We start from the raw sequence: 23,126 nt of genomic DNA, 5'->3' as shown, positions 1-23,126 counted from the left end.
AATGTTCATGTCTGGGGGAAAATTGTAAATTTGTGGTAAGATCTTGTGAGACCAAACTGCTTAGCTCATCGGTCCCTAAGCCTACACACTAGTTGATATAACTTAAACTGAGTTACGCTATGAATAACACACACAGTCATGCCCGAAGGAGGACTCGAACCTCCGAATAGGGGAGCTGCGCGGACCCTGATAAGACGCCCCAGACCGCGCGGCTACCGCGCGCGACTCATGTCTGGGGAGTTTGGTGGCCAGCGGAAGCGCCTAAAATCAGAAGAGTGTTCCTGGAGCCACTCAGTAGCAATTCTTGACGTGTGGGGTGTCGCATTGTCCTGTTGGAATTGCCCAAGTCCGTCGGAGTGCACAATGCACACGAATGGATGCAGGTGATCAGACAGGATGCTTCCGCACGTGTCACTTATCAGAGTCGTATCCAGACGTATCAGCGGTCCCATATCACACAAACTGCACGCGCCCCACACCACTACAGAGTTTCCACTATGTTGAATAGTCCCCCGCTGAAATGCAACCATGGTTTCATGAGGTTGTCTCCATACCCGTACACGTCCATCCGCTCGATACAATTTGAGACGAGACTCGTCCGACCAGGCAATATGTTCCCAGTCATCAGCACTCCAATGTCGATATTGATGGGCCCAGGCGAGGCGTAAAGCTTTGTGTCGTGCCGTCATCAAAGGATACCCTAGTGCGCCTTCGTTTACGAAAGCCCATATGGATGATGTTTCGTTGAACGGTTCACACGCTGTCACTTGTTGATGGCGCAGACTTGAAATCTGTAGAAATTTTCGGGAACGTCGCACTTCTGTCACGTTGATCGATTCTCTTCAATAGTCGTTGGTCCCGTTCTTGCACGATCTTTTTCCGGCCGCAGCGATGTCGGAGATTTGATGTTTTACGTGATTCCTGATATTCACAGAACGCTAGTGAAATGGTCATACGGGGAAAATTCCTACTTGATCGCTACCGCAGGAGATGCTGTGTCCCATCGCTCGTGCGCTGATTATAACATCACCTTCAAGCTCACTTAAAGTTTGGTAACCTGCAATTGTAGCAGCAGCAACCGATCTAACAACTGCGCCAGACACTTGTTTTATATAGGCGTTGCCTACCGCAGCGCCGTATTCTGCCTGTTTACGTATGTCTGTATTAGAATACGCACGCCTATACTAGTTTCGTTGGCGCTTCAGTGTATTTTGTAACGTCTCTCCAAGGCTGTAGCTAATACTAGTACGAGTATTCCATGGTAATGACACTAACTACTGCCTGTAGCGCCCACCGGCTGAAGAGAGCGATGGCATTATCTTCCGGCTTCATCACCACCAGGGCTCAACGGAAGTTGTGCGTCATCTTTCAAGGGCTTAGTCACTACCAGAGCTTCGTGGCTCAGGTCAAGGCCACTTGCAAAAATATTTTGTGATTGTTTTGTTACGCCAATATGTCAATTTTGACAAAAAAAGCCCATGTTACACTTAGTTATTAGTCCCACACGGGGTATCCTGCCTCTACAGAAAGGGAAATCATGTACAGGTCACCTAGCCAGTCTACTGCGGCAACGGTAAATTTTATAGTTAATTTAAATAGTTTTCTACTGAAGGGGCGCTTTCAATACGTAAAGCAACACTTTTTCTTCTCTGACGATTTTGGTTGGAAAAATGCGGAATTTCTTGTGTAACATCGTGGGACGTTCCCGCTGAAGCTCCTATAGTTTCATGAACTTCCGATAGGTGGCGGCTCTGTAAGTAACCTTCAAAATGGCGTCTGTGACGGAGGTGCTTTCCAAGCAGAGACTTGTAACTGAGGTTCTTTTGGCGGAAAACCAGAGCGTCCCAGGTATTCATAGGTGCTTGCAGAATGTCTACGGAGTCCTACCAATGAACAAAAGCACGGCGAGTCGCTGGGCGAGGCGTATGTCATCACCGCAATAATATTGTGCAAACCTGCGGCCGGCCGCACATAGCTGTGACTCCTGGAGAACTGCAGCGTGCGAACACTCTCATTCGGGGTTATCGACGGATCACAATCAAACACCTCGCCGCTCAAACGCACGCCCCGGTCTGTAGTGCTGACACACTCGTTCACCAGTTCGTGTGCTCAAAGGTGTACGGCCGCTGGTTTTTTCGCCGTCCTACAGAAGACCATAAAGAGAAACTTCCATCTGTTCGGCCCAATGAAGGATGCACTCCGCGGGAAGGAGTACGTGAATGACGGGCTGGTTATTGATGCAGTAAGGCGTTGGCTCCGTAGAGTGATGCCACCGAGCACACAGGCTCTTCCAGCAAGGTGACGCGAGGTCGTCGCACTGAAATGAGATGAAATTGAAAAATAGGGTTTGTAGCCAAGAGCAGATATAGACTCAGATCACAATATAGTAGTGATGAAGAGTAGGCTGAAGTTCAAGACATTAGTCAGGGAGAATCAATACGCAAAGAAGTGTGATACGGAAGTACTAAGGAATGACGAGATACGTTTGAAGTTCTCTAACGCTATAGATACAGCAATAAGGAATAGCGCAGTAGGCAGTACAGTTGAAGAGGAATGGACATCTCTAAGAAGGGCCATCACAGAAGTTGGGAAGGAAAACATAGGTACAAAGAAGGTAGCTGCGAAGAAACCATGGGTAACAGGAGAAATACTTCAGTTGATTAATGAAAGGAGGAAGTACAAACATGTTCCGCGAAAATCAGGACTACAGAAATACAAGTCGCTGAGGAATGAAAGAAATAGGAAGTGCAGGGAAGCTAAGACGAAATGGCTGCAGGAAAAATGTGAAGCCATCGAAAAAGATATGATTGTCGGAAGGACAGACTCAGCATACAGGAAAGTCAAAACAAACTTTGGTGATATTAAAAGCAACGGTGGTAACATTAAGAGTGCAACGGGAATTCCACTGTTAAATGCAGAGGAGAGAGCAGATATGTGGAAAGAATACATTGAAAGCCTCTATGAGGGTGAAGATTTGTCTGATGTGATAGAAAAAGAAACAGGAGTCGATTTAGAAGAGATAGGGGATCCAGTATTAGAATCGGAATTTAAAAGAGCTTTGGAGGACTTACGGTCAAATAAGGCAGGAGGGATAGATAACATTCCATCAGAATTTCTAAAATCATTGGGGGAAGTGGCAACAAAACGACTATTCACATTGATGTGTAGAATATATGAGTCTGGCGACATACCATCTGACTTTCGGAAAAGCATCATCCACACAATTTCGAAGACGGAAAGAGCTGGAAAGTGCGAGAATTATCGCACAATCAGCTTAACAGCTCATGCATCGAAGCTACTTACAAGAATAATATACAGAAGAATGGAAAAGAAAATTGAGAATGCGCTAGGTGACGATCAGTTTGACTTTAGGAAAAGTAAAGGGACGTTACGGCTAATAATGGAAGCAAAGCTAAAGAAAAATCAAGACACTTTGTCGACCTGGAAAAAGCGTTCGACAATATAAAATGGCGCAAGCTGTTCGAGATTCTGAAAAAAGTAGGGGTAAGCTATAGGGAGAGACGGGTCATATACAATATGTACAACAACCAAGAGGGAATAAAAAGGGTGGACGATCAAGAACGAAGTGCTCGTATTAAGAAGGGTGTAAGACAAGGCTGTAGCCTTTCGCCCCTACTCTTCAATCTGTACATCGAGGAAGCAATGATGGAAATAAAAGAAAGGTTCAAGAGTGCAATTAAAATACAAGGTGAAAGGATATTAATGATACGATTCGCTGATGACATTGCTATCCTGAGTGAAAGTGAAGAGTAATTAAATGATCTGCTGAACGGAATGAACAGTCTAATGAGTACAAAGTATGGTCTGAGAGTAAATCGGTGAAAGACGAAGGTAATGAGAAGTAGTAGAAATGAGAACAGTGAGAAACTTAACATGAGGATTGATGGTCACGAAGTCAATGAAGTTAAGGAATTCTGCTACCTAGGCAATAAAATAACCAATGACGGACGGAGCAAGGAGCACATCAAAAGCAGACTCACTATGGCAAAAAATGCATTTCTGGCCAAGAGAAGTCTACTAATATCAAATACCGGCCTTAATTTGAGGAAGAAATTTCTGAGGATGTACGTCTGGAGTACAGCATTGTATGGTAGTCAAACGTGGACTGTGGGAAAACCGGAACAGAAGAGAATCGAAGCATTTGAGATGTGGTGCTATAGACGAATGTTGAAAAGTAGGTTGACTGATAAGGTAAGGAATGAAGAGGTTCTACGCAGAATCGGAGAGGAAAGGAATATGTGGAAAACACTGATAAGGAGAAGGGACAGGATGATAGGATATCTGCTAAGACATGAGGGAATGACTTCCATGGTACTAGAGGGAGCTGTAGAGGGTAAAAACTGTAGAGGAAGACAGAGATTGGAATACGTCAAGCAAATAATTGAGGACGTAGGTTGCAAGTGCTACTCTGAGATGAAGAGGTTAGCACAGGAAAGGAATTCGTGGCGGGCAGCATCAAACCAGTCCGTAGACTGATGACCAAAAAAAAAAAGCCAAGATAGTGGGGAATAATGTGGTGTGTTGGACTCCTGAACAAAGCTAACCTGCTTTCAGGAAAAAAATGTGTTGCATTACTTATCGAACGTTCGTCATAAATTTTCGTCTTCAATATTCTAGCAATCACTATCGTGGCTTACGTGTCGAGACGAATCTTTACTTGGGCAGGAGCTGTTTATTATCAGGAAATACGACGACAGGCACGTCTGCACGCGCCACACTGAGCGCCGAATGAGAAGCGCGGGAGAGAAATCACGTGTTGGTTGCCGGACGAGACCAGAGCATTCGGCCACAGACGGACCTTCTCTTTCGCTCTGGCTTCCAGCTAAGAATCTGCATCTAAATGTCTACATGACGACTCTGAAATTCACAGTCAAGTGGATGCCAGAAGGTTCATCGAACCATCCTCAAGCTATTCTCTGCCGTTCGATTCTCAAACAGGGCGCGGCAAAAACGAGCACTTAAATCTTACCGTACCAGGCCCGATTTCCCTTCATTTCCTTACAATGATCATTTCTCCATGTGTAGGTGGACCCCAACGATATATGTTCGCATTCCGAGGAGAACAATGATGATTGAAATTTCATTAGAAGATCCTGCCGCAACAAAAAATGCCTTCGTTTAACGATTGCCTCCCCAATCCATATACCATATAGGTGACACTCTATTCCCTATTCCGTGATAATGCAAACCGAGCTGTCCTTCTGTGAACTTTTCCGATGTCCTCTTCAATCCTTTTCGATGCGGAACCCAAGCCGCGCAGAGGTACTCCGGAAGAGGACGGACAAGCGTAGTGTGGGCAGTCCCTTGAGCAGCTCTGTTGCAGCTTCTAAATATTCCGTCAATAAAAGACAATCTTTGGTACGCTTCCCTAACAGGATTATCTAGGTGACCGTTCCAGTTAAAGTTACTCGTAACGGTAATCTCTGAGTATTTAGTAGAATTCATGATGGCCTTTAGATTTGTGTGTATTGTCGAACCGAGATTCAGCAGATTCCTTTTTGTACTCATGTGGATGGCTTCACACTTTTATTTACTCAGAGTCAATGACGTACATCGTCTCCTCCCTCTCCCGATAGATTTCTGACTGCAAACGATGTCTTCCATAACCAGTCTGACTTTCTAGTGGGCAGCTTTCTGTCTGCCCCTGTCGCACCCAATAGTACACCGTACGGAGAGACTGCGTCTGAGAACGATTTTAATTGAAGTAATCCTTTTGTATGCCCACAATCGCCAACTACCCAGAAATTTATTTCTGAGACCGGAATACCATTTAAGGTAATCTATACGCGTCTTTTGAGTGGTGATCTTGAAAAGTGGTTGAATGAGGGTGTAAGGTAGGTAGCTGAAAGCATTGTATGCTCAATTTCGTACCTATATGAAAAGAATAAATCACTCGATTTTTACACGAAATATATTGCCCAAATGTATGAAATGTCCTGGGTCTTTCATTGTATTGAAAAGAGAGAAGACTAGGTGGTTAAACAATTTCAGAACTCCACAATACGCTCTGAAACATGTACATTTGAAATATGATTTAAATTACGTAACTGACACTAGCTTGGTAGAATAGGAATGGCTTGTGGAAGTGTATTTTATCTTGTCGCTTATGCGCTTAGCCATGTACTAAACTTTTCTGACTGCGAGAATGTAAAATGTCAATAACTTTAAACGAAACCAAAACTGAATTTACGTAGCACAAAAACTGAAACTGATGCAACGCTATTGATTTGAAATTGACCCTGGTAATAAAACCAAACTCGATCAGTTTGAGCCGGCCGGGGTGGCCGTGCGGTTCTAGGCGCTGCAGTCCGGAGCCGCGGGACTGCTACGGTCGCAGGTTCGAATCCTGCCTCGGGTATGGATCTGTGTGATGTCCTTAGGTTAGTTAGGTTTAAGTAGTTCTAAGTTCTAGGGGACTGATGACCTAAGATGTTAAGTCCCGTAGTGCTCAGAGCCATTTGAACCATTTGATCAGTTTGAAAATAATGGTCCCTGTGTTTAATGAATGCCATCCCTGGAATAATATAATTTCTTACCTTCATCTGCACAGTGGTAACGCTCTTGCCACTCCTTCTGTTAGTACTTTAAATTATGTAGTTAGCATACAGCTAGTGTGCAAAGCTGTCACTTAGCATTCATTTTAATTAAATCGCATATGACTGAGACAACAACTTCTTGAGCAAAATAGGTAATCAAAAATGACATGGATCTTGGAACTGCTATTGACTGGTAGTAAGTACCAATATTGCACTGACTTTAAAACTTTTATTTTGACTCTTTGAAAATTAATAATTCTCACAATTAATCACTATTTACGAATACGCGCATTGCATTGGTAACAAAACAACTTTCTTTACCTTAATTATTTCCAGTATGTTATCCCGTAAATAAAAATCATTACTGCCCTTAGCAGGTAACTATATTTCTAGCACACATCAGATACAACACGTCTTTAACACTTGAGAGTCCTCCATACATCTCTTTACCTAAAGTCACTGTAACACACATCTTTACATGACTGTTCTCTGGTTCAACACAAAATTTCCTTACACAGTTTTACGCTCTGTATATACCTTAGAACTTTATTGATTGTTCACGTCAAAATGAAGAAACTCTGAAGTCACCTGTCATTGACATGAGAATTGAAATGCAATTGAGAACACCGTTCCCAAAAAATACGATGTCATAGTGTCTGCTTACTCACGATCCTGTTGTAGAAATGACTCCTCAACCAATTAGGTAATAGGAATGATACCTTTGTTCTCTCGACACCGAGTTGTTTTGACTTCCGCAAAACGATTCACTGTTCTCTTAAAGTTACGGCAGTCGTAGTAAAGAAACTTAAATATTAAAGCAACACAGATCGTGTATTACGGGTCCAAGGTGCAGACTGTCTTATCACTGTTCGCGTAGTGCTCTGGCAGCATTGACTGATCCCACACCGCTACGTCATAACACACTTGTTGTTTGCAGAGCGAGATAGCAATAGTCATGTACGATAATAACACATTGCTCGCAATTCGGCGATCCCACGTCTATCTGGGAACCATATATAAAGTTGTCACTAGACTCTCACATGAGATCACTTCTCACCGCAGTAGTATGTCAATTGCAGGAGGCAGAACTCTTACTCAAGGTAACTGTTACTTCTCTCATGCTTTGGAGAGCAATTTGATTTTTTTTTCTAGCGTATGATTGCTCTTCCTCACATTTTTTCTGTGTGCAAGTAGTATCACGCTCAAAACTATCTGGAAGACCAGACTTGCGTTCCGTCTCATTTGTAACCAACCCACATATGCTACCTGCCTTGTAGATCCTCTGCTGTCTCTACGGTACAGTCGTCTGACTATACAAAATGGTTACTACAAGAGACCACAACAGAGAGCTGCTCTGTACGGTTGTAAGACCAGATGCAGAATAGTACCGCGATAATCCAAATATCAGAAAACACGTTATTAGAGACGACACAGTCTTCAACATTTGTAATTCAAATTTATTACAATAAATGGCATTTAATTACGCTTTATCATATAGATAAGATAAATTCTGTCTTTTTCAACTGAACTTGTTATTGTGTACCAAACGCTTCGCCCATTCATGCTAGTGATTACCTGTGGTCTGTAGTACAAAGAAAATCATTTGAGTGAAATCTGCAGCGATTCTTGACAGCTCATGTACATCTATTTCTATTTAAACTATATGATTGTGTGTATTTTTTTACTTTTATATTATTTTTATGTCTTCTTCATGCAGTCCATTTATTGTTCTGTATATAGTAACGTAGTACACGTTTCTTCCAGTTGATATGTCATATATAGACATTTCTCTGCGCATAACCTATATTGTAGCACACTACATTTGTTCTTGCTCAAATGCTTCAGGGCTGACTCGCAGGTCATGGGAAGTGGAGTGGGTGGATGTGGGTGGGTTGGTTCAAATGGCTCTGAGCACTACGGGACTTAACTTCTGAGGTCATCAGTCCCCTATAACTTAGAACTACTTAAACCTAACTAACCTAAGGACATCACACACATCCATGCCCGAGGCAGGATTCGAACCTGCGACCGTAGCGGTCGTTCGGCTCCAGACTGTAGCGCCTAGAACCGCACGGCCACTCCGGCCGGCGATGTGGGTGGGGATGCAGGGAAGGTGGGTGATGAGGTACTCTCTCTCTCTCTCTCTCTCTCTCTCTCTCTCGCTCTGTGTGTGTGTGTGTGTGTGTGTGTGTGTGTGTGTGTGTGTGTGTGTGTGAGTGAGTGAATGAGTGGGTGGATGGGCGGGTGTGTGGATGTGTCAATTTCTTTCTCATTTTTTTAAATTTTTATGATAAACTGTGAATTAATTTGCATTTTGTTCTTACGTTATTCCTCTTTTTCTCATTAACGATATATTCTATTTTTTTTCTGAACTTCTACCTCAAATATTATTCCTTCAGTGAGTGCGTTCCCTTCCGTTTATTGTTAATCCATAAGACTGCTACGTATCTTTTAATCCTAGAGTGATGGAGAGTTTCTTGTCTTAGATATTCTGCATATGTGGAGTGGGTACATTCACTCTTCAGTGCCCTTACATGTTCATTGTACCTGAAACTAAATTTCTTACAGTCATCCCACTGTATTTAAAGCTGTAGCTATAGCATGTTAATTCATACACTTCTTAGTTCCCAGAATGAGATTTTCACACTGCAGCGGAGTTTGCGCTGATATGAAACGGTCCCGAGTTCGAGTCTCGGTCCGGTACACAGTTTCAATCTGCCAGGAAGTTTCACTTCTTAGATGTTGAATTTATCGTTCTCTGCTGACATACTTTTAGTTTCATTCACATTTTGCTATCTGTGATGAAGAGTGTATTAAATTCATGTGTTCCGAAGGCGCTATTAATCTTGTGTGTGCTGTAGTTGTGGAATGTTGTGGTGTGCCTTTTTGTGCTAACGAATGTGTTTCCTAGTGTGAATGTGCATTGTATGTTACTGCTATGTGTTTATATATGAATATATGAATTGACATGTAATAGCTGCAATTTTAAACATATTGGGATGACTGTAAGAAATAGTAATATCAGGTACAAAGAATGTATTAAAGAGTGAATGTACCAACTCCGCATATGGAGACCATCTAAAAACAGAAAATCACCAGCGCACAGGGGTGTAAACAGATATGACAGTCTTATACCATAACTACAAAAGAAAGGGGCTGTTCACTCTACTGGATGAATATTTCATACGGAAGCCAGAACTGAAAATGAATAGATGCTCAGCTACAAAAAGAGCAATAACACAAGAAGATTACTCAGACTAACTCACAGTTTACCACAAAAAAGGAGTTAGTTGAGACACACACACACACACACACGCACACACACACACACACACACACACACACACACACACACACACACGATGCCTCACCAGCCAACCTCCCTGCCTCCTCACCCCTTACACCCACTTCAACCTCTTCCTCTATACAGTTCACATGATCCCTCAGTCAGCCTTGAAGCATGTGAGCAAGAACAAGCACAATGTTCTACAGTACAGGTTGTGTGCAGAGAAGTGTCTAGATGTGACAAATCATTGGACGAAATAGGTAATATGCGAATTTACTACCTACATAACAGCAAATGGGATAGATGAACAAGACCTAAAATGAACGTTAGTGTAAAAAAAAAAAAAAAAAAAAAAAAAACAGGTAAAAACATACATACAAAACCATATAGCTCTAAATAGTTCAATGTACATGAGTTGCCAAGAATCACTACAGACCTCACACAAAGTAGGAAAATTAATAATTTTCTTTATACAGAGTAATTCTTATTAATGTGGAGTGTGATACAGCGTAGGCTATGTGCAGAGAAATGGGTAGATGTGAGACATCAGCTGGTAGAAATGGGTACTACGTGAATTTACTACATACAGGACACAAATGTAATGTATGAATAAGACATAATATGAATGCATGTAAAAAAAAAGAAACCACACACATACAACCATATAGTTTTAAATACAAATAGTCAGATTTACATGAGCTGCCTACCATCACTAGTGCGCTTCTCCAACAGTACAATTCAGCTCTTTTTGCTCTTCGTACAGTTGCTAGACTTGGAAACAAACGTGTCAACCTCCCGACATATTTTGCATATTTCCACTCATTTGCATCATACAGAATAATTTTCTTGGATAACTCATTACTTAGAAAAACAGTACTTATTACACAAAAGCAAGCAGTAAGAATAATACGGAGTGTTCACCCACGGACGTCATACAGGTACCTCTCCAATGAACTAGGCATTTTAATTGCGCCTACGCAGTACACATATACGTTAATGAAATCAGTCATAAACAGTCCATCACAGTCTGAGAAGAACATACCTACAACAGTAGAGGGTAAAATGACTGTTATTACCCATTGTATCGGTCGCTCAGAAAGAAGTTCAGTATGCAGCAACAAAAAGTTATGATCGTTTGCCCAATAACATAAAATGTTTGACAGGTAGCGAAGCAAGTTTTAAATCTAATTTAAAATCACTCCCCTGGACGACTCATGCTATTTCATTGATGAAATTTTACCTAAAAACTGATAGCCCCTAAAAATAAGTAAATAAATAAATTTTAAGTGTAGATGAAATTTTTCTGTGTATATGATACAGTATAAGTGAAGGAGCGACTGACTAGAAATTACACGACCAAACATCTTGTAGAGGACCTGCGCTTAGGAGTCCAATACCGGAATTATTGTAGTTTTTAACTGACTACGAAAAACCTCATATATGGTTTCAGTCACATGTTTAAACTTGAAATGAGGCGGCGTAAAATATCGTGCGAGAATTCGAATCTGTGGTGTCACAGCCAGACACCACACGTGCTAGGTGGTAGCTTAAATCGGCCGCGGTCCTGTAGTACATGTCGGACCCGCGTGTCGCCACTGTGTGATCGCAAACCTAGCGTCACCACAAGGCAGGTCTCGAGAGACTGACTCGAACTCACCCCAGTTGTACGGACGACAGTGCTAGCGACCAGACGTACGAAGCCTTTCTCTCTCATTAGCCGAGAGACAGAATAGCCGTCAGCTAAGTTAATGGCTACGAACTAGCAAGGCGCCATTAGCCTTACAGTGATTGTAATTAGAGTCTCACTTGTGTTCACCATAGAGATGTACAAGAAGACATTAAAGATAAGTATATGAGAAGCTCCGTTCTTTTCTTCATAGCATTAATTACGTATCCTGTTCCAGTACTTCACGCCCGTCTGCGTTAGTCTCGCGTGCCCTTTACGCCACCTCTATTTACAAGCTGTTGGCCCAGCTGCCGACACATCAGAATCCAGTACCTGTAGCGACATGATTGTGAGTGAAATGACGAAACTAAAAAGTGTTGCCCTACTTGGAATCGATCCTGGCACAAGTAGACGTTAAATGCCGCATTATTTAATCATTAGAGAGATGTACATATGTCTGAACTGGAAATAATGTTACGAACAGTTGTGTGTCTGATTGGGAGTCGAAACCGACACCAATCGTTATTGCTGACAGCGGATTGAAGTACGAATAAAAGCAATCACTTTTCGTTTGCAGTTCGGTGTGGACATGCTACAACTTGAATGGCACAACGGAAATTTTTGTGCCCGAACGGGATTCAAGTCCAGACTCGTGCCTTTCGTGGAGACTTTGAGGAGTTTTCAATCTTGGGGAAAAAATGAAACGATAGGAATGCATCGTCAACAAGTGGTCAGATCCGGCAAAAGGGAGATCTCAGTTCAAATTTCAACATTTTCAACATCCGAAGTTCAAAATACAAGCGTTACAAGTTTTGCCTATTCCACACCTGATACGGATGAGTTTATACAAAGTAGCACGAGGTAGTTTGCCGATACGGATTTCAACTCACAAGAAGGTTTGTTGGAGTGAATATGACTACTCCAATTTCTAGGCATCCTCCGGATCGAAAGCACTGGCTAACAGGCTCCACAACCGTTAACGAGTAAGACTGTTGATCCTTATCGAGTAGGTGGGGAGATTCGTTTTTCTGCGTTCTTATCCAAAATCGAGTTTGAATTTGCTGTTTTCTTACGTGAATTACACTGATGTTGCTTATCACAGGGAGTCTCTGGATATGTGTACGCAGAAGCGTAGCAGACACAATATGCATGGCTTATCAAAGCTGAACTGTTTTGGGTGTGGGAGTTGAGAACTACAGCTGAATACACCTCATACGAAGAATAAATCCAAGCCAATGTTGTTGTCCTCAGAGTGTTTGCTTCGGCTCCCCAACAAGTTCGAATTAGCCTTTGCAATAAAATGTCACAGCTTTTTCCCTTTTATCGCTCTTTTCAGACTATGGCGTCGGTAGGTCAGTGTGCTATCCTAAGTGAACCCCAGGGTCTTTCGAGTTGTGTTACACTGGAATGCATCGATCTGAACATTATCTGAAGTCAGTAGTGTGCTTTTTCGTTACACAGGAGAAATACCGCAATTTCTGTTTTCAGTGTATCTGGGTTGAGCACGAAATATTTATGCATTCTACATCTACATCTAAATATACATCTGCATGATTACTCTCCAATTCACATTTAAGTGCTTGGCAGAGGGTACATCGAACAACAATCATACTATCTCTCTACCATTCCACTCCCGAACAGCGCGCGGGAAAAACGAACACCTAAACCTTTCTGTTCGAGCTCTGATCTCTCTCATTTTATTTTGATGATCATTCCTACCTATGTAGGTTGGGCTCAACAAAATATTTTCGCATTCGGAAGAGAAAGTTGGTGACTGAAATTTCGTAGATAGATCTCGCCGCGACGAAAAACGTCTTTGCTTTAATGACTTCCATCCCAACTCGCGTATCTGCCACACTCTCTCCCCTATTACGTGATAATACAAACCGAGCTGCCCTTTTTTGCACCCTTTCGATGTCCTCCGTCAATCCCACCTGGTAAGGATCCCACACCGTGCAGAAATATTCTAACTGAGGACGAACGAGTGTAGTGTAAGCTGTCTCTTTAGTGGACTTGTTGCATCTTCTAAGTGTCCTGCCAATGAAACGCAACCTTTGGCTCGCCTTCCCCACAATATTATCTATGTGGTCGTTCCAACTGAAGTTGTTCGTAATTTTAGCGCCCAGGTACTTAGATGAATTGACAGCCTTGAGAATTGTACTATTTATCGAGTAATCGAATTCCAACGGATTATTTTATTTTTTGGAACTCATGTGGATCACCTCACACTTTTCGTTATTTAGCGTCAACTGCCACCTGCCACACCATACATCAATCTTTTCTAAATCGCTTTGCAACTGATACTGGTCTTCGGTGACCTTACTAGACGGTAAATTACAGCATCATCTGCGAAAAACCTAAGAGAACTGCTCAGATTGTCTCCCAGGTCATTTATACAGATCAGGAACAGCAGAGGCCCCAGGACGTTTCCCTGGGGAACACCTGATATCACTTCAGTTTTACTCGATGATTTGCCGTCTATTACTACGAACTGCGACCTTCCTGACAGGAAATCACGAATCCAGTCACACAACTGAGACGATACCCCATAGGCCCGCAGCTTGATTAGAAGTCGCTTGTGAGGAACGGTGTCAAAAGCTTTCCGGAAATCTAGAAATACGGAATCAACTTGAGATCCCCTGTCGATAGCGGCCATTAGGTGTGAATTTTCTGCCACAACATTTTCTGCATCTAGGATATCTGTCCGTTAGTCACAAAACAGATGGGCTAGGTCCATAAATTAGTTAGACGTCATGGGTGTATAGTCTGAATAGTGTAAGAGAGAGAACTGAACTTTGCGGTGGATTTTTGGTAAATATGAGGACTTCGATAAGGTCGGAGCACATTTGGAACAGTCCCTTGTTAAGAAAACGGTCCAGGTAGATCACGGCTAGGAGCACAGTAACATTTTTTCATGTTTTTCAAAGTCATTGTCCAAATGGGGGATTGAGGAGGGGAATCTGGTCACTACTGTCACGATTCGCGTGGAATACAGGTTGTTCAGCACAAAGAAATAGCTTGAATTTATGATACTTTTCTGTTTAGAATCAATCGTTCCAGTAATTTTTATTTGACTGAACAGTGTAAAATAAGTCTGTTGCATTAGGTAAAGTGTAGGACATTTCCTTGTTTCGACAGGGAAATGATGTAAGTTGTTTGACGGTTGTAACGTTCTTTATTTAATAAAATTATAAGAAAAATTACGTTGAATGAATTTTGATCTGTGGAATGGATACAGAACTCGAATTATCGTGCAGAGTGTTGTAACTGCAAGTGGTGTGTTTATTCTGTGTTTTTGTTAGCAAAACTGTACGCGAATCGATTGGGTAATGCAACTTCCAATACTAATAACGAAATACAGTCACTACAAAATAAATTCAGCCCCTTAGGCACTGAATCATCTGGCCCTGCTCAAAACTGATAACTTTGGTCCCTGTGCACATAGCAAATAAATTAAATTGTCATACCTCTAAAGCAGCAACGGAGTAACGCGATACATTCTGGTCTCTCATAAATAATATGAATGCTAGCTACATGCTCAGCTCTGTGCAATGCTGGCCACAATACTTGAAAGGCACATGAAGTTCATTTGGCTGGTAAACGAGAACATTTAAGAAACTTACACTTCTTTAAACAGTATATGACCTGGACTGGGAGGCGGTACTGATTATGGTGAATTACTCTCTCTCAGATTTTTTTTTAGCAAAGTTATATTCAAGTTTGGCTGTTCTAAAACATCTGACAATTTAAGCTACATCACTCACAAATGATTCACAAACAATGAGATTTATACAGCAAGTGTTATCTAACTTCATTAATCCAACATAAATTCAAATCATGAAATTACACATAGCTCTGTGAACAAATCTTAAAAGCATTACAAAAATGAAATATCCAACTAGTCTTTTTCTCAAAACAATTTGCGTACATTCGGTGGTTACTCTATCATTACAAATTATCAGAAAACTCACCTATACCTACGCGTTGACAAAAACAGAAATCATAATTATTTAAATCTTTACCTTACTTCCATGAAGACTTCTCCTTCCATGTTCAACAATACTGACATACCTAAATTAATCTAACTCTTGGTGGCTTCACACAGCACACCACAGAGACTGCCTGCTCCATCGTCTTTCCCTCACAGACAGCTACCTACGACTGTGCGCCCACAGCTCTCTTAATCCAACAAAACAGTACAATCTTTGGCTCTGCGGTCGCGCACAGTCAGCGATCGCATTATCGAGACTATCAGAGACATTCATCGTTTTTTTTTTTTTTCTTTTCTTGTCATCAGTCTACTGACTGGTTTGATGCGCCCCGCCACGAATTCCTTTCCTGTGCTAACCTCTTCATCTCAGAGTAGCACTTGCATCCTACGTCCTCAATTATTTGCTAGACGTATTCCAATCTCTGTCTTCCTCTACAGTTTTTGCCCTCTACAGCTCCCTCTAGTACCATGGAAGTCAATCCCTCATGTCTTAGCAGATGTCCTATCATCCTGTCCCTTCTCCTTATCAGTGTTTTCCACATATTCCTTCCCTCTCCGAGTCTGCGTAGAACCTCCTCATTCCTTACCTTATCAGTCCACCTAATTTTCAACATTCGTCTATAGCACCACATCTCAAATGCTTCGATTCTCTTCTGTTCTGGTTTTCCCACAGTCCATGTTTCACTACCATACAATGCTGTACTCCAGACGTACATCCTCAGAAATTTCTTCCTCAAACTAAGGCCGGTATTTGATATTAGTAGACTTCTCTTGGCCAGAAATGCATTTTTTGCCATAGCGAGTCTGCTTTTGATGTGCTCCGTCCGTCATTGGTTATTTTACTGCCTAGCTAGCAGAATTCCTTAACTTCATTGACTTCGTGACCACCAATCCTGATGTTAAGTTTCTCGCTGTTCTCATTTCTACTACTTCTCATTACCTGCGTCTTTCTCCGATTTACTCTCAGACCATACTGTCTACTCATTAGACTGTTCATTCCGTTCAGGAGATCATTTAATTCTTCTTCACTTTCACTCAGGATAGCAATGTCATCAGCGAATCGTATCATTGATATCCTTTCACCTCGTATTTTAATTCCACTCTTGAAGCTTTCTTTTATTTCCATCATTGCTTCCTCGATGTACAGATTGAAGAGTAGGGGCGAAAGGCTACAGCCTTGTCTTACACCCTTCTTAATATGAGCACTTCGTTCTTGATCGTCCACTCTTTTTATTCCCTCTTGGTTGTTGTACATATTGTATATGACCCGTCTCTCCCTATAGCTAACCCCTACTTTTTTCAGAATCTCGAACAGCTGGCACCATTTTATATTGTCGAACGCCTTTTCCAGATCGACAAATCCTATGAAAGTGTCTTGATTTTTCTTTAGCCTTGCTTCCATTATTAGTCGTAACGTCAGAATTGCCTCTCTCGTTCCCTTACTTTTCCTAAAGCCAAACTGATCGTCACCTAGCGCATTCTCAATTTTCTTTTCCATTCTTCTGTATATTATTCTTGTAAGCAGCTTCGATGCATGAGCTGTTAAGCTGATTGTGCGATAATTCTCTCACTTGTCAGCTCTTGCCGTCTTCGGAATTGTGTGGATGATGCTTTTCCGAAAGTCAGATGGTATGTCGCCAGACTCATACATTCTACACACCAACGTGAATAGTCGTTTTGTTGCCACTTCCCCCAATGATTTTAGAAATTCTGATGGAATGTTATCTATCCCTTCTGCCTTATTTGACCGTAAGTCCTCCAAAGCTCTTTTAAATTCCGATTCTAATACTGGATCCCCTATCTCTTCTAAATCGACTCCTGTTTCTTTTTCTATCACATCAGACAAATCTTCACCCTCATAGAGGCTTTCAATGTATTCTTTCCACCTATCTGCTCTCTCCTCTGCATTTAACAGTGGAATTCCCGTTGCACTCTTAATGTTACCACTGTTGCTTTTAATATCACCAAAGGTTGTTTTGACTTTCCTGTATGCTGAGTCTGTCCTTCCGACAATCATATCTTTTTCGATGTCTTCACATTTTTCCTGCAGCCATTTCGTCTTAGCTTCTCTGCACTTCCTATTTCTTTCATTCCTCAGCGACTTGTATTTCTGTATTCCTGATTTTCCCGGAACATGTTTGTACTTCCTCCTTTCATCAATCAACTGAAGTATTTCTTCTGTTACCCATGGTTGCTTCGCAGCTACCTTCTTTGTACCTATGTTTTCCTTCCCAACTTCTGTGATGGCCCTTTTCAGAGATGTCCATTCCTCTTCAACTGTACTGCCTACTGCGCTATTCCTTATTGCTGTATCTATAGCGTTAGCGAACTTCAAACGTATCTCGTCATTCCTTAGTACTTCCGTATCCCACTTCTTTGCGTATTGATTCTTCCTGACTAATGTCTTGAACTTCAGCCTACTCTTCATCACTACTATATTGTGATCTGAGTCTATATCTGCCCCTGGGTACGCCTCACAATCCAGTATCTGATTTCGGAATCTCTGTCTGACCATGATGTAATCTAATTGAAATCTTCCCGTATCTCCCGGCCTTTTCCAAGTATACCTCCTCCTCTTGTGATTCTTGAACAGGGTATTCGCTATTACTAGCTGAAACCTGTTACAGAACTCAATTAGTCTTTCTCCTCTTTCATTCCTTGTCATAAGCCCATATTCTCCTGTAACCTTTTCTTCTACTCCTTCCCCTACAACTGCATTCCAGTCGCCCATGACTATTAGATTTTTGTCCCCCTTTACATACTGCATTACCCTTTCAATATCCTCATACACTTTCTGTATCTGTTCATCTTCAGCTTGCGACGTCGGCATGTATACCTGAACTATCGTTGTCGGTGTTGATCTGCTGTCGATTCTGATTAGAACAACCCGGTCACTGAACTGTTCACAGTAACACACCCTCTGCCCTACCTTCCTATTCATAACGAATCCTACACCTGTTATACCATTTTCTGCTGCTGTTGATATTACCCGATACTCATCTGACCAGAAATCCTTGTCTTATTTCCACTTCACTTCACTGACCCCTACTATATCTAGATTGGGCCTTTGCATTTCCCTTTTCAGATTTTCATAGTTTATAGTATACTAGTTTCATATTTATTTATTAATATTCTTATCTTATTCTGGTGCCACTTACATTTGTGCCCCAATATACTCCCTTCACAGTGGTCCACTTGACCCCGCTTCTATTTTTTATTTTTTTTATTTTAGAGTCTAATCTCTGCAGTCTCCAGTGACAATTTGTACAACTCTCAGTAGTATTGACATCCATTGACATCATTATTTTAAAATGAATTTATTTGTCTTTATCGCACACCATAGAACCAGCTCATACTCACATTAAGTATACAGGGAATGACAGGAAATTAGTGTTGTAGACAGAACATACGTAGTTTCAGTTAGACGAATACCGTGTGATCACTGTTAGTATCAAATTTGATAGAACAAATTCGTGCATACCATTGTTAGTTATGTGGTAGAGAAATAGACCAGTTAAAACAGATACCGGTATTTTAGGTCAGAATAATCGGTAGCTTCTAGTGTTTGTTCGGTGTCGGTTAGAACAGGTATTCTTTTATTTTCTTTACTAATAACTGAGTAAGGAAACCGAAATATCTATTGGCTGTAGCAGAAATGCTAAAATTTTTCGTTATTTTATAAACCTTTTTTTTTTTAAAAAAAAAAGGAGTAACTTTAATATGTAAAACCTGCATAGGTTTGAAATATTGCGCAGTTGCAGAAAATGGGAAAAGCAATCAGGGCTATTTTAATAACAACCACTGCGGCCGGCACGAACTACAAGCACATGGCAATAGAAGTGGTACAGCGTTACTGAGAAACTTGTTTCCCTGTTGCCATGTGTAGTGGCTTCAAGTATACGTGTACATGTAGTATGCAAGGCTTGTCTCCACTTGATCTGCACGGCAGTATTCCGCCGGATTGCAGAATGGCACCAACCATAGTCTGGAATCATTTTACTTAATGACGTAGCAATGAAGTACAATACTGCATTTGCTTTGAAAGATTGAAGATTACTCTTCCATTGTTATGAAACAATAAAAGAGAAACGAAAGAATGGTAACAGTAATAAATTACACTACTGGCCATTAAAATTGCTACACCATGAAGATGACGTGCTACAGACACGACATTTAACCGACAGGAAGAAGATACTGTGATATGCAAATGATTAGCTTTTCAGAGCATTCACACAAGGTTGGCGCCGGTGGTGATACCAACAACGTCCTGACATGCGGGAAGTTACCAACCGATTTCTCACACACAAACAGCAGTTGACCGGCGTTGCCTGGTGAAACGTTGTTGTGATGCCTCGTGTAAAGGGGACAAATGCGTACCATCACGTTTCCGACTTTGATAAAGGTCAGATTGTAGCCTACCGCGATTGCGGTTTATCGTATCGTGACATTGCTGCTCGCGTTGGTCAAGATCCAATGACTGTTAGAAGAATATGGAATCGGTGGGTTCAGGAGGGTAATACGGAACGCCGTGCTGGATCCCAACGGACTCGTATCACTAGCAGTCGAGTGGCAGGCATCTTATCCGCATAGCTGTTATGGATCGCGCAGCCACGTCTCGATCGCTGAGTCAAGAGATGGGGACGTTTCCAAGACAACAACCACATACACGAACTGTTCGACGACGTTTGCAGCAGCATGGACTATCAGCTCGGAGACCATGACTGTGGTAACCCTTGACGCTGCATCGTAGACAGGAGCGCCTGCGATGGTGTACTCAACGACGAACCTGGGTGTACGAATGGCAAAACGTCATTTTTTCGCATGAATCCAGCTTCTGTTTACAGCTTCATGACGGACGCATCCGTGTTTGGCGACATCGCGGTGAACGCACTTTGGAAGCGTGTATTCGTCATCGGCATACTGGCGTATCACGCGGCGTGATGGTATGGTGTGCCATTGGTTACACGTCTCGGTCACCTCTTGTTCGCACTGACGGACTTTGAACATTGGTCGTTACATTTAGGACCCGTGGCTCTACCCTTCATTCGATCCCTGCGAAACCCTACATTTCAGCAGGATAATGCACGACCGGATGGTGCAGGTCCTGTACGGGCCTTTCTAGATACAGAAAATGTTCGACTGCTGCCCTGGCCAGCACATTCTCCAGATGTCTCACCAATTGGAAACGTCAATGGTGGCCGAGCAACTGGCTCGTCACAATACGCTAGTCACTACTCTTGATGAACAGTGGTATCGTGTTGAAGCTGCATGGGCAGCTGTACCTGTAACTCCATCCAAGCTCTGTTTGACTCAATGCCGAGGCATATCAAGGCCGTTATTACGGCCAGAGGTGGTTGTTCTGGGTACTGATTTCTCAAGATCTATGCACCCAAATTGCGTGAAAATGTTATCACCTGTCAGTTCTAGTATAATATATTTGTGCAATGTATACCCGTTTACCATCTGCATTTCTTCTTGGTGTAGCAATTTTAATGGCCAGTAGTGTACTTGTACTGCTACATTCACCGGCATGTGTGGGTACTGCCCGCGAAATATTTTGCGAAGATGTAATAAATTTAAACGTCGTACGCAATTCGGTAGTTTTTCACTCAAATCTATGTTTATGGCACGATAACTTCCGAACTATGATAAGTAGATGGTTCTTACCCCCATGATGACAATAACGTCTATGTGTAACAAGTTTCGCTGAAATCATTAATTCCTAATGTGGGTATGTAGCCGTGTCGCTCGCTTTGTCATAAGCTGTACACCTCTGATCGTCGCTGTATGTAATTTTTAGACTGATGGTATGGGATGCCATTGGTTACACGTCTCGGCCACCTCTTGTTTGCATTGACGGCACTTTGAACAGTGGACATTACATTTCAGATGCGTTACGACCCGTGGCTCTACCCATCATTCGATCGCTGCGAAACCCTACATTTCAGCAGGATAAAGCATGACCGCATGTTGCAGGTCCTGTACGGGCCTTTCTGGATACCGAAAATGTTCGACTGCTGCCCTGGTCAGCACTTCTCCAAATGTCTCACCAACAGAAAACGTCTGGTCAATGGTGGCCGAGCAACTGGCTCGTCACAATACGCCAGTCACTACTCATGATGAACTGTGGTATCGTGTTGAAGCTGCATGGGCAGCTGTACCTGTACACGCCATCCAAGCTCTGTTTGACTCAATGCCCAGGCGTATGTAGGCCGTTATTACGGTCAGAGGTGGTTGTTCTGGGTACTGATTTCTCAGGATCTATGTACTCAGATTGCGTGAAAATGTAATCACATGTCAGTTCTAGTATAATATATTTGTACAATGAATACCCGTTTATTATCTGCATTTCATCTTGGTGTAGCAATTTTAATGGCTAGTAGCGTAAAAACTGAACAACAGTTCATTCATAGTATACAAAAAAAATAGGAAATATCTGATTTGCTTCCTGTGTCGACATTGTATGCCGTATTGTAGCACTTGAAAACGGACAAATTAACGCGAAAAAGAAAGTTCTACAATATCAGTTCTAACTCGTCAGCACCGACTTTGGCAATGCCCAGGTAGTGTTATGATCCATGACTGCAGAGTGGTTTTTTGAACAGAGTTTCAAAAATTAGTATCAGTAGGAGAATACTAATGATTTTTTTGGTAGTATTCAGCCACTTCTCACCTTTCGAGAAAAGCATAGAACGGTAGATGGACTATGTTTTCTTTTACTTGCCTGTTAAATTTAATATTTTGGTTCTATGTACCTTGAAACTGACGGAGCCGAAATTTTTTAATTTTTGCTCGATTTCTGCGTGTATTACAAGAAATAAGAGGATTAAAACACCGAAAACCGGTTATTGTGAGCGGGTTTAAAAATCAGGTTAATCTGACGTGCAAAAAAAGCCGCTATAACCGAAAACCGTTGTTTTCTGTGATAAACGCCATTCCTATGATACTGTGGTTCTGGTTGCGGATACCTACAGCTACAGTGCATCTGTCGTTATACTGTGATCCTGCTTTCCTAACAAAGTCATAACGCAGTTTGGCAAAGGGTGACCAAGCCTTACAAGTTCTTGTAAAAGGATTGCGTACCCCCATGAAGTCCCGGGCACCCAAATCAAAGGTGATCTGCGTCGTCTTGTCCTCTACAAGAGCAGAAATGTGTCTCTTCGATGTGAAGCCCGTGAAAATGTGTACAGAAACGTATGTGGTTAAATTTGAGTCTTGTTACTGGAGGAGCGAGACGCCTAGGCAAGACGGTTTCATGATAACACAATATTCCGTCGGTTGTTGGTAGAACGATGTTATAATAAATGAAAAGCGCTGATTTGCTTTTGCTCTATAGTATTAATTTTTTGTGTTAATCCGTTTTCGGCTTACAGAACTATCATAAGTCATTTACTGACTATTGTCGCCAAACAAGTTACAATGTTTGCAAAAGACATGGAAAGAAAGAAGTTGCACATCTAGATCGAAGCACGAACGAACAGAGTGACATCTTTGACAGTGTGGTAGTAATGGAATGCAAACAGTAAAAATTCGAACAATAAATAAATGTAAAAGGATCAAACAGGAAAAATCTCTAAACAAACTGGAAAGATCATGCCTGCATAACAGTTTATAATAATAAGGAAA

At 41.8% G+C, this 23,126-nt stretch overlaps 1 protein-coding gene across 1 annotated transcript in view; it reads left to right on the top strand.

The window, feature by feature from the left end:
* The first annotated feature begins 7,599 nt into the window (after positions 1-7,599).
* LOC126251995 (UDP-glucosyltransferase 2-like) overlaps positions 7,600-23,126 on the top strand; it is an 82,241-nt gene continuing 66,714 nt past the window's right edge. The window contains exon 1 of the mRNA XM_049952776.1: positions 7,600-7,657. The gene's annotated coding sequence lies outside the window, so the exon portion shown is untranslated. The remainder of the gene's footprint in view (positions 7,658-23,126) is intronic.

Source organism: Schistocerca nitens, chromosome 4 (assembly GCF_023898315.1).
Source record: "Schistocerca nitens isolate TAMUIC-IGC-003100 chromosome 4, iqSchNite1.1, whole genome shotgun sequence".
Taxonomy (NCBI): Eukaryota; Metazoa; Arthropoda; class Insecta; order Orthoptera; family Acrididae; genus Schistocerca; species Schistocerca nitens.
This window is presented reverse-complemented; position numbering and strand designations above follow the sequence as displayed.